A 12,036-nucleotide genomic window follows, 5' to 3' on the forward strand; every position below is an offset into this window, starting at 1 on the left:
AACCTGAGCATTCCCAGGGAGTGGCCCTGGCTTGTCCCCAGGCTGACAGCTGCTATCAGGAGAGCAGGGCCAGCTGGCACCAGCAGGAGGACAGGGAGCCCAGGACCTCTGCCCTACATGTGTGAGGAGCCGCAGATCCCGTGGACGCCAGCTCCCAGAAAAGCAGGTGCTGGTCAGGAGGCCGCCCTGGGGGCAGCCTCTTCCCTGCCCTCCTCCTTTTCTCCCCATCCAGCCAGGGCCCATCCTCACTCCCTGTTCTCTCCCTGGAATCCAGCTTCTCTTCCTCTCTATGGTGGCACCTGCTTCAGTCAGGCCTTTGCCAACCTTCACCCACAATCCAAGCTCCATACTGATCTGGCCACCAGCTTAGCTTTTCTCTAGTCCAGTGTTTGATAAGGTCTGCCAACTGTCAGAATCATGAGGTGAGGGGGCAAGTACACATGCTTAAAATGCAAATTCTCAGGCCCTGCCCTGGCCTAGCGAAGGAGAATTTCCAGGTAGGGCACAGGAACCTTTACCTCCAACCAGCTGTCTAGGAGATTCTGCTGCAGGCTAATCATTCTTTCCTTGGCTGCCATCTAATTTTATGTAAACATAGATTGGCTCATATCACCCCCTTGCTTTAGGTAGCTGGGGTGGGGATGGGATGGGGTGCGTGTGTCTAGATGTGCCAGACGAACTGGTGGGATTGAGCCACCCAAAGTCTCTTTACTGAGAGCCAGAGATGCTGCCTGACCTGAGAAAGAGCTCGTCTTAAGAGACAGGGCAGGCTGGACCTCGTGAGGAAGATCAGCCCCAGGAAAGGCCAGTGCTTGGCACTAACTTGACCATTGGTTAATAGAGCCAAATAGATACCTGGCCCTAATTTACTACTCCTAAGGACAGAGGGAGTCGTAAGTAAAATCTGGATGTACGATTGCACTAAACATTGCTTAATGCACTCATGCACGCCCATGCACTCACATGCAGCAGCACTTTTTAGAGGCCCCTTTAGGAGAGCATTTCTCCCACTTCCACACAGGGTGACTCTGGTCCCCCGAGGACCCTGTGTGTTGGGATGCCCAGCTGGAGAAGGTGAAGACCAGCGTGAAAGGGCAGCAATGCCTGCCAAGGGACACCGGGACCTCACCACTTTAAAATGAAGGCTTTCTCCCCTTCCACATCTAACCCCTACCTGTTGTTTTAGATTCATCAACCCCCTCCCCAAGCAGGCACCCTAATTTCCAGTCATTCCAAACCAAATGATTCCCCTCTATCCCCTGCATGGGATTAGGCTGCAAACTTCAGTGGCAGGACAATTCGTGATTGAGGAACTTAAACCCTTATGGGGAAAAACAGACAGTTGGGAGTTGAGACAACAGAGAAGCTAGAAAAACTTCTGTAAATACTCATATAACCAGGACACCACACAGAATACACCACACAGAATAAAGACAACGTTTGTGATATTTGCTCATCTTTATTAATTTCCATTAGAATTTGTAGACAATGGAATCTTCCTTCCCTGTATTTTAAAGGAAATGCTTGTCAATGAATTTTGCTTTGCCCCCTATATTATAAACACGAGGGTACTGTCCTTGATTTTTAAAACTCAGAATGGTTAGCTGTTGTCCTGTTCACAGGTCCCACAGCTGCAGTGTCACCTGGGGAAATGGTAACTTGGCTGTTTGCACAGAAAACATGGAGTTGTCCTTTTGCCAGGGGCTCAGAGTCCTTCCTACTTCTGATCTTTGGGCCAGAGCTTGCACCATCTCTGCTTCCCCTCTCTCTGATCCCACCCCAGTTAGTTCCAAGGCCAGGGTCAGCTCCCTGTAACTTCCACAGACGCATCTTATGGACAAGACTTCAGCCTGTACTCATCTTTGTGGAAGGAGGTGGATGCCACGACTGGCCACCCTTTTCAGTCACCTTATTCTCATCTTCCTATAATCTGGTCCCCACAGAGTAGTCAGAGTAATAATCGGAAAGCATAAATCAGTCTTATCATGTCCCTACTTAAGATCTTCCAATGACTTCCCATTCTCCTTGAAAGAGAATCCAAGCATTTGGCCATGCCTAAAAGGCCCACATGGCCTGACCTCTGTGACTTCTTCATCTTCCTCTCCCACTTTTCTTCCTCTTCTCCAGCTCAGCGATATTGGCACCCTCTTGCTCCTCATCCAGCACATCAGGGTCCTTCCTGCCCCAGGGCCTTTGTACTTGCTCCGTCTGGAGTGTCCTCCCCCAGCCCCCATGCTTCCCATCGCTGGCTCCTTCCCTGCTCAGATGTCCTGACCTCAGAGAGGCCTTCCCTAATCACCTCTTTAAACAGCCCCTTTTCTTCTCTCACACTTAATCTCTTTGCCTTGCTTTATTTTCTCAGCGCAAATCGCCACGTGCAACTCTTTCAATTATTTATCCATGTGTTTACAGACTGTCTCCTCTGATTAGAATGTCAGCTCCAAGAGGCCAGGAACCTGCTCTCCTTGTTCCTGGGTGTGTCCCCAGGACCCAGCCCAGTGCCTGGCACATAATTAGCACTCAAAAAGTGCATACTGTGAACAAATGTATCCAGACCTTGAGGTGAGTTGGCTTAGGAAGGCTGGATCTTGGAAGTGGCACATCCACCTGGAGGCACTTGGATCTAAGAGATGACCAGAACCTGTGGCTTGGACAGGTGAGCAACACTTCCTGGTGAAGGTGCAGGCAGTAGCCACCAATAGTGGGGGCTCTCCTCTGTCACCTTTCCAATCTCTTGTCTCTTTCCAATCCATATCTGACGCCCATTCTCCACCTTTCTCAGAATACTTTCTCATTCAAACCTATTTTCTTTACCTTTTTGGTTTTATGATGTCGTTCATATAAATTAGAATATGCCATTACTTTACTTGCAGTTGGGAAAGCTACTAGATCCTAAACTGCCTTCTAACACAGAGATAGCCACCTTCAATATTGTCAGAAGTTGGAGGCACTTTTCTTTTTGGCTATTTATGAGCCTTGTACAATTACTAGTTAGATGAGTTTACCGTAAAATATCTTTAAAAGGATAAAATATACTTGTATGATTCCTTTATGAAACAGCTCACAAATCATGTAAAAATGAGCTGTTTAAGGGAAAATAAGCTGGCACTTAGATCCTTAACCAATTTTCTTTTGTGTTTGCATACATGTCTGTCTGCAATATTATAAATTTCACTCAATTGCCCTCCCGCAACATCAGATTCTTAATTAAATGAACACCACTGCTACAATTCTCTGATAAATAAAATAGCATTTCCACATGAATTAGAAATGCCAACTTGTTAATAGCGTCCCTGAGGTTTTGTTACAAAATCATCACTCTTTTTGTCATTGTTCAGGCGCAAAAAGACCAAGCTACAATCTGGAAATAAGAATGTTCTTCAGGCAATTGATTCTCAAGTGCGGACTCAATATTCCATAAGACAGCTTCCCCTTCATTCCTATTATAATACATGACAACAGTTAATTGCGTAGAAACGTTTTTCATATTGTTTTATTTTATTAAAACTCACCAAATTCAGATGAGCTGGAAGAGGAAGCTGGCCTGAACTTATTAGAGAATTTACTTTAAAAAATACTAGGTAGTAAACTTCTTAAAGGCAGACAGCCTGTTGTGCCTGTCTTTGCTTTCCTAGCATTTAGCTAGGTAATTCGGGCAAGGCACTTGGGAGGCCTTCATTTTCCTCCTCCATAAAATGGTCATAATCTTAGGCTTGTTGTGAAGTCTAAATACCTGGAACTGAGGAACTAGCATGTAATAAACATCTAACAAATGTTACCGGCTTAAAACGACTCAGTAATTATTATTATCTGTCGCCCAGGCTGGAGTGCAGTGGCACCATCTCGGCTCACTGCAACCTCTGCCTCCCAGGTTCAAGCGATTCTCTTGCCTCAGCCTCCTAAGTAGCTGGGATTACAGGTGCATGCCACCACGCCCAGCTAATTTTTATATTTTTAGTAGAGACAGGGTTTCACCATGTTGGCCAGGCAGGTCTCGAACTCCTGACCTCAGGTGATCCACCCACCTTGGCCTCCCAAAGTGCTGGGATTACAGGCATAAGCCACCACGCCTGGCCTTCAAAAACTTAAAATGCTCCCCAAGTCTTTCCAAGAAGAGAACCTTTTCCAAGAAGAGATCATCCTTCAAAGAATGGATGAGTCATTTATAATTCACAACCCCATCTGCATACCAACAATTATTCTGGTTAAGCCCTTTAAAGAGCTGATTTCTTAATTAAACCTAACATTCCCTTTGCACCTTGTTTGTCCTTTGAATTTTCTTAGTAAATCTTTTCTTTTAAGCAGTGTAGACGAGCGCTCCAGTCTAGCCTAACCATGTACATTTACCCACATATTAAATGAATGGCATCTAAAAGAATGATGCTATGCTGTGCTTTACAGCAACAGAACAATACCAAGAATGGTCACCACACATAATGCACACTTGTTTTTGAGGAGGAAACTTGGCATATTCAGTTTGATGTCAGCTGCCTTCCTCTTCTAATCACCCCCCTTTGCCTTATACTCCCTTTTTAAATTAATGCATTCTTGGAACGGAGTCTTTGAAATCATTACAGGGAGCTGCAGTTTGCACTTCATCATAATTTATTTAGAAAGACCTCATGGTTTTGTTTTTAAGCTTAGGTAGGCATTTCATTATTTTGGTGACTTGTTTCTTGGCACCACATAGGTGACAGCAAGCTGAGAATTAAACAGGGCTCTGAGGGATTGAGCGGGCCAAGACATACCCAGGCTGCCTCGAACATGTGTGGGGCCTGGAACAAGAGATCCAACAGAAGCCCACATTCCTTATGCTGGGAGGCATCTCCTCACGCCTGCCACTCCAGCCAGGTAACCTCTGCCCGCCAGGCGCCTCCAGCACTGCCACTGTCTGCTGGCATTACCTTTTACATCCTGCAGAGGAACACGAGGCTGGGGAGTCCAGTTCAAATGAAGAATTTGTGGCCTCTCTGGAACTCCACACTAAATGTGGTGGCACGAGGTGATAGTCCCTGGTGCCCAGCCTATAGCCCAGCCCACTTCTCTTCCCACCAGGCTCCGGTGCCATGGAAGTTCTTCCATACAGGCACGTGGACACCCCAGCTCCACAGCAGAGCTCTGTCAGAGCCTCTGCAAATAGCCGCGCCTTGGCCATTCCATAGAAAAAGGAGTGTGCACAATGCTGTGGTTTGAATGTCTGTATCCCTCCAAAACTCATGCTGAAACTGAATCCCCAGTGCAACAGTAATAAGAGATGGGGCATTTAGGGAGTGATTAGCACCTTATAAAAGGGATTGATGGAGTGAGTTTGGACACTTTCTGCCCTTCTGTCTTTTCTGTCATTCGAGAACATACATTCATCCTCTTTGGAATATCCAGCAATGAGGCACCATTTTGGTTTTTTGTTTGTCTTTTGAGACAGAGTCTCGCTCTGTCACTCAGGCTAGAGTGCAGTGGTGCAATCTTGGCTCACTGCAAATTCTGCCTCCCGGGTTCAAGCAATTCTCTTGCCTCAGCCTCCCAAGTAGCTGGAATTACAGGCATGCAACACCACGCCCGGCTAATTTTTTGTATTTTTAGTAGGGATGGGGTTTTCACCATGTTGGCCAGGCTGGTCTCAACCTCCTGACCTCAGGTGATCTGCCCACCTCGGCCTCCCAAAGTGCTGGGATTATAGGTATGAGCCATCACGCACAGCCCCAAGGCACCATTTTGGAAGCAGAGAGCAGCCCTCGCCAGACACCAAACCAGCTGGTGCCTCGATCTTGATTTCCCAGCCTCCAGAACTGTGAGAAATAAATGTCTATTGTTTATACATTTTCAGTCTCAGGCATTCTGTTATAGCAGCAGGACTAAGATACCATTCCATGGAAATACAGGTGTGCACACCAACAACACAGTCCACTCAGGGAGGACAAACCCAGCAAGTGAATTATGAAGCCCTAGCTACCCAGAGAATGTTCTAGAAGGATGGCTTATGGGCTTAGCCCTTGAAAGTGCTGTCCCAAGGCTGGGATTCCTCTTACCTGGGTCTAAAGGCAATGCCTACTAGGTCTGTTCATTCTTCTCATTGAAAAAGCAGCTCCTGCCCCCAATCTGTGTGTTGAAGAAGGGAGTGCAGTCAAATGTAAGAGCATGGGTTATTTAAAACACTATGGTATATTCTCTACATTAGAAAAACCTCAGATGGGCTGGGTGTGGTGGCTCACACCTATAATCCCAGCACTTTGGGAGGCCAAGGTGGGTGGATCACTTGAGGTCAGGAATTCAAGACCAGCCTGGCCAATAGGGTGAGACCTGGTCTCTACTAAAAATACGAAAATTAGCCGGGCATGGTGGCATGTGCCTGTAGTCCCAGCTACTCAGGAGGCTGAGGTAGGAGAATTGCTTGAACCAGGGAAGCGGAGGTTGCAGTGAGCTGAGATCACACCATTAGACTCCAGCCTGGGCATCGCAGCAAGACTCCATCGCCAAAAAAAAAAAAAAAAAAAAAAGAAAAAGAAAAATCTCAGATGACATCAGCGAACAGAGAGAGCTGAGATTCTAGTGTTGCTTGTGAGCTTCCCTAGAGGAGGCAGAACCGAAGCCAGGTCTCAAATACAGTAGGGATATCCATCTGCTGTTTTTTAAAAATATTTTTTAAAGTATATTTTTAAAATACAGATAGGGTCTCACTTTGTTCCTCAGGCTGGGTCAAACTCCTGGCCTCAAGCAATCCTCTGGCCTCCTTCTCCCAAACTGCTGCCAGTACAGGGATGAGCCACTGCGCCCAGCCCATTGTAGTTTTTATTAGAATTTATGATAAACTTTTCATTTCATGGCATTGTCAATTATATCAGGTATTTTCTTGGTCATTTTTTCTTTAAGTTTTTGTCTGGAAAGCTGCTCTGGGGAGATCTGTTTTCTGCCCACCTCCTCTGTGTGTGGCCCTCAAACTAAAGACAAGCCCCTTAAAGGTCACCACTCCCATGCCTTGCCTCTACCACGGGTACCTCAACCGCTTCTAAAATTTTTAGATCATCTCTGCTATATTCAAGGGCCACAGAAGTTTCAGAAGTTTCCAAAGCAAAATGTTTTGTCTGAAACAAGCTGCTTTGGATTTTGTCTACACGATACAAGCACTTTCCTCTGGGCCCCATAATTGTCCCCTCCGTCACCTGCTTGGTGTTATGACAAATCAGAGTGGGAACGTCTTAGTTTTGTCTTTGTCAGCATTCTGGGATGCCCTGGCAGTAACAGGAAATGCACCCACGGCTCCATGCAGCTCTCTTGTAGGTGCTTTTCTTACCTGTGGGCCAGATCCTGTCCTATGTAATGTTGATGTTTGTAGAGTTTATTTTTTGGTTTAGGGCATGAAATGATAATTGGCTTAAGCAGCACCAGAATTGAAGCAGAGAAGGTGGGGACACAGATTTCTTGGCCCTTTGATGAACAAACTGAAGATCACTGTTCTGGCTTTCCAACTGCAGAAGCTGTGATGTGGCGGAAAGAGCTGGAACCGTGCAGCTGGGCTTGCTCCCCCATGTCCCTTGTCCATGGCCCACTCACTTGCCGAGAGCTGCTGATGTTGAAGCACCCAGGATATCCAGTAGGCAGCACCATATTCAGCGGGGCACTGTGACTTGGGGCCAGGTCTTTCAGCCTCCCTCAATCTCACTTTCTTCACCTGCAAATAGCAACACCACGGACCCCTCACAGGGATCATGGGAAGGTTAAAGAAGTGGAACTGGTTCAGCTGGAGCTTAGTAGGTAGTCAAAATCAACCTTCAAGAGTCCGTGTTCTGGAGCTCAGCAGCTGTCCTGGGCCTGGGAGACGGGGTGTGCTCCTGCTCCGTCTCTTTCTGTGGTTCTGGGGTGGGGGATCTGCACAGCCTGTGGGGTCCCCAGAGAGCCTGCGGCTGCTGCAGAGCAAGTTCTCTGTTGTTCGCAAATAAAGCCATAGCAGAGATGACTCCAGCAAGTTGAGTACCCTCTGAACAAAGAAGTTAATGTATTATCTCTTTCCTGAAGCCTATTCAATATTGGAAAAAACACTACCAGATTTAACTTCAAAATATAATTTTTCCAGCATGGCTGGAATGCACCCCCCAACCCGCTTCCTGCCGCCGGCCATCCAGAGGCTTCTAAATGCATTGGGAGCTCAGTTACAACCCTCACCAAGTTGTCTCATCTCACCTGGAACCCACTGGCCCTCACGGAGTTGAGAGAATATTCATTTTCTTGAACTCTTATGAACGACAGTTTCTCGCTTGCCATGATTCCATGGAACTGGGCAGCTGGCATCTCAGAGATGGGAAGTCGGAGACATTCTGAGCATAGGCTGTATTTGCTGAGAAGATAAAGAGACTATTTTCCATTTCTCACTTCTATCTCAAAGCGCAGAAACAAGGGGCCTGTCTGGCCTAGTCACTGCTTTCTGTCTCTGAAGCGTTCCAGGCGCCAGCACCAGCCTTCCTCCTTATTAACGTTCCATGATGACTCCTTCCAGGTGCTGGGGATCCAGCCCGCCGGGTTATTAGAGGGCAGAATACCAACAGGGAAGGTGTTGTTGACTCACCCTCACAAATATCATTCCTTACATTGTCAGGGCAATTACAAAACACAACTTTAAAAATGCAATAATAAAATATCCAACTGAAGACTTTCAGTATAATTAATCCGCCAACCTTATATTTTGAGAAGGTTGAGAGCCGTGAGGGAAAATAAACCCTAGAGAAATACATTGTTTTTAAGTTCTTTCAATAAAGACATGTAGGCATTTTCTAATGTTTTTCCAAAAAGAACATCCACCCCTCTAATTCCACAAGAGATATAAAGAATTAAAGAAATTGTGATTAACAGCCCTGTATCTGGAGCTCATGAAGCTCAGAGGATTGGGAATGGAAGTGGCAGGTTTAGGCTTGAATCAGAACTGGATTTAAGAAAACAAAACAGGCCAGGCGCGGTGGCTCACACTTGTAATCCCAGCACTCTGGGAGGCCAAGGTGGGCAGATCAGGAGCTTGAGAACAGCCTGCCCAACATGAGAAACCCTGTCTCTACTAAGAATAAAAAAATTAGTCAGGCATGGTGGTGCACGCCTGTTAATCCCCGCTACTTGGGAGATTGAGGCAGGAGAATCGCTTGAACCTGGGAAGCAGAGGTTGCAGTGAGCAGAGATGGCGCCACTGCACTCCAGCCTGGGCTACAGAGCAAGACTCCATCTCGAACTAACAAACGACAACAGCAACAAAATGCAAACTCTGGCCAGGCACGGTGGCTCATGCCTGTAATCCCAGCACATTGGGATACTGTAATCCCAGCACAAGGGATACGCCAAGGTGGGCGTATCACTTGAGGTCAGGAGTTCAAGACCAGCCTGGCCAACATGGTGAAACCCTCGTCTCTACTAAAAATACAAAAATTAGCCAGGTGTGGTGTGCACCTGTAGTCCCAGCTACTCGGAAGGCTGAGGCAGGAGAATCGCTTGAACCTGGAAGACAGAGGTTGCGGTGAGCACAGATCGCGCCACTGCACCCCAACCTGAGTGACAGAGCAAGACTCTATAAAAAAAAAAAACAAAAAAAACCCACGCAGATTGCAGATTCCTGGGCCCCATCCTCGCCTTTCTGAATTGGAGCTTTTCACCCTTTAAGAATGAGAGGGTGAAATCTGCACGTCATACAAATAGCCCAGGGGCTATTAATCTGATGTTGCTCCAGCTCCCTCCAACACCGTCAGAGGGTGCACGGATTAGGCCACTGCTGCGTGCAGAGAAGCATCCTAGGTGCTGCGTGGCTGTGCCAAAGCAGCAGAAACCGGTGGTGTGCCTTAAGATGCATGCTCCAAAGCTGTCCACAAGGCCTCTGGTACAGGCTTCCAGGTCTACGTCTCGGATTCCCCGACAGTGTCCATGCGACACTGTCACCAGTTTCTCCTCTCACAAGCAAAAAATCAAATTCGGATTGGGCAGATGATTCCCTGCCCGGGTGTGGAAGAAGGGTCAAGTCCTAAGTATGGAGAGAGCGCCGGCTCCTGCCAGGATACGCGAAGCTCTGGAGCGGAGGCCAAGCCACCAGGCACCGGGCGGGAGAAGAAGAGGCGGGAGGGCGTCCACGCCTCCCCTCCCCCCTGCACACCCTATTCCCCTCCGGTTGCCCCGCCTGAGGAAGCCCCCTCCCCACACCTCCCCGCCCAGCATCTGCCGGACAGCCGCGAGCCCTGGCCCAGAGCTCGGGGTGGGCCGCTCACCCCAGACGGCGGCCGCGGCCCGGCCCTGATCACCGGCTGCCTGAGCCCTCCGTTCGCTCGGCGCGAGCGCCGCCACCCGTCCTTACCCCCATCCAGTCCGAGGCCAGCCCCGTAGGCTCCGAGCTTGCTCCATGAAAAGCCTTTTCCCCAGGAGGAGAGTTACTGGAAAGCAAGAGGAAGCCGAGAAGAGGCGGCGGCTGCAGCGCGCGGGGCCGGGCGGGGGCGCGGGGGCGTCCGGGCACGGACTGGGCAGCGCGGTTTCGCCTCAGCCCGGGACACGGCGCGGCGCCAGCGCCACCCAGCGGGCACATCGGGAATTGCGCTCCCTCCCTTCGCGGGGGCTCTGGACACAACAGGCGACCAAGAATGACGCCTGCAGCTCGAGGCGAGGCCGCTATCATCCCTCTGCCGGGAGTGAGTCAAGTCTCAGCAAAAGAAGTCACTTTCGCCAAAATTCCAAGAGTGCTGATGAAGACGGTGACATCTGACATTTCAATGGCACTTTCCATTTCCCCCGGGGTGCGCATTGCGGGCCAGTGGAGCGCTGCGTCGCCTGTGCAGGACGTGGAGGTCTGCAGGACTGTGACCAGTCGGAGTCTCGGAGTCCGGGTTAAACATTAGTCGGGAGTACTCGTTTATTCCCTGAGCTCCCCTTGCCCTTCACCGTTCGGTCCCTGAAGCCGGAAGGGAGACTGCCCCGCCCCTTGCCTGCCGCCCGGTGGCTCTCCCAGGGCCCTCGTGGCCCCTCTCTCCCAGCCCTCCAAACAGTGAAGGGTTGTTTCCGCTGGTGACTTCCACCTGTGGGAGCAGAGAAAGGAAGCGGGGCAGAGGAGAATGGGAAGGTGTCAGGCGATTCCCTCCTTGTGCTGCAAGCCGGGTGGGAATAAAACACCTGCAGCCCTCCCCAGCGCCCTGCGAATGAGGTGGGAGTGGGAACGCCACCAGGGCAGAGCCCCTCCAGCTGGCTGGGGTCTGCACCTCCTCGCCAGCCCGGCCACCTCAAAACGGTGCTTGCCTCCCTGCGGGGGTGTAGAAGCCTCTTGGAGCAGCCCTTGTAGAAAATCAAGTCCCTGGAAAGAAGCAAAATTAATCCTTTTGTTTCTCTATTTATTTTTGCTTCCCCACACCAGGTATTCACTTCATCCAAGGCTGCCCAGTGTCACCTTCCACCCAGAGGAATCTCTCCTCTCCACCCCAGGCCAACAGCCTCTGCCTTCAGCCGTGGCCTCCACTCTGGCATTACTCTGGGCAGAGGGCTCAGAAGGGCTCAAGGAGGACCAATAACATTCAGAATGGCCAGAGTAAAGGGAGGGAGGGGGAGTGGTGGGAGAGGCTTGCAGAAGGCACAGGCGAGGTGGGGGGACAGGTTGGGGGGCAGGTGGTGGGGGAGCGGGCTGGGGCGGGATGGGCCTCTCAGCATAGCAAGGGCTGTGATGGGCTTGAGTCTGACAGGGGAGCAATGACCTGACCTATGGTTTTGTAAGATCACTCTGGCTGCCACCCGGAGAGCTGGTGTGGGGAGGATGGCCATGGTAGATGCAAGGGGAGCAGTTAGGAGACCACCACAAGTGACCAGGCGGCCCAGGCAAGTCTGGTAGCAATAGAGATGGGGAGAGGAGGTCAGATTTGGGATCTGTATTTGAAGGTGGAATGGACAGGAATTGCTGATGGGCTTGGGTGTGGTGCATGAGGGAAAGAGAGAAATAAGCATCATTCTTAGGATTTGTCCTGAGCAACTGGAAGAATAAGAATGACAGTGGCTAATATGGTTAGCCAGGCACTCCTCTAAACCCTTCACATAGCTAAC

General features: G+C 49.5%; 1 long non-coding RNA gene across 1 annotated transcript; it reads right to left on the reverse strand.

Annotated features, from left to right (window-relative positions):
* Positions 1–4,047: 4,047 nt before the first annotated feature.
* On the reverse strand, positions 4,048–8,603 carry LOC115837601. Its single transcript, XR_004032597.1, has 3 exons — positions 8,176–8,603; positions 7,289–7,970; positions 4,048–6,096 (listed from the first exon to the last, which is right to left on the reverse strand). It is a non-coding gene; the product is annotated as an uncharacterized LOC115837601 (long non-coding RNA).
* Positions 8,604–12,036: the final 3,433 nt, after the last annotated feature.

Source organism: Nomascus leucogenys, chromosome 12, assembly GCF_006542625.1.
Source record: "Nomascus leucogenys isolate Asia chromosome 12, Asia_NLE_v1, whole genome shotgun sequence".
NCBI lineage: Eukaryota > Metazoa > Chordata > Mammalia > Primates > Hylobatidae > Nomascus > Nomascus leucogenys.